Here is a 590-nt window from a genome sequence, read left to right as displayed (position 1 = left end):
TTATCCAATTTAATGAATTCTTTAGATTTTTTTAAGTCATTCCGTATCCACATAATAAGTGTAAGTAAATAAGACAAAAAAAATTAAGATATTTCGACAAAAACGTTAAAAACTCAGCAACACGAACCAAAAAATTGTATTTTTTTTTTACTGTACGTTCATGCTTTATCGATAATTTTGGCTATATTGCCCCATGAAAACCGTCAGATTATATGTTTTTCGTGTTCCTGATAAAATTCCCTTCAGAATAAAAAAAAGTTAATCGCGCTCGAGTATTTCGAGGTGACGTTTTTTTTTTACAACTTTGTGCCTCTCCCATTTTCTTATGCCACGCTCAAATTGTCAGATTATTGAAATATACACTTTTCTAGATGTACTTAACCTACCGTTTCTTTATCTGACGCGCTCGAGTCATCGAGGATCGATTTTTTTTTACTAATCTGACGGGCTGCCCACAACGCAGACCACTGTATCAAGCTTTTATATTTGGTAGGAGTACATTACTGAGTACAAGCTTTCTCCCCATATGATTTTCTGACGCGCTCGAGTAACGCGCGAAATCCCTTCCTGGGCTCCCCTACTATAACGTG

The sequence above is a fragment of the Episyrphus balteatus genome, chromosome 2 (genome assembly GCF_945859705.1).
Source record: "Episyrphus balteatus chromosome 2, idEpiBalt1.1, whole genome shotgun sequence".
NCBI classification, from domain to species: Eukaryota; Metazoa; Arthropoda; class Insecta; order Diptera; family Syrphidae; genus Episyrphus; species Episyrphus balteatus.
This window is presented reverse-complemented; position numbering follows the sequence as displayed.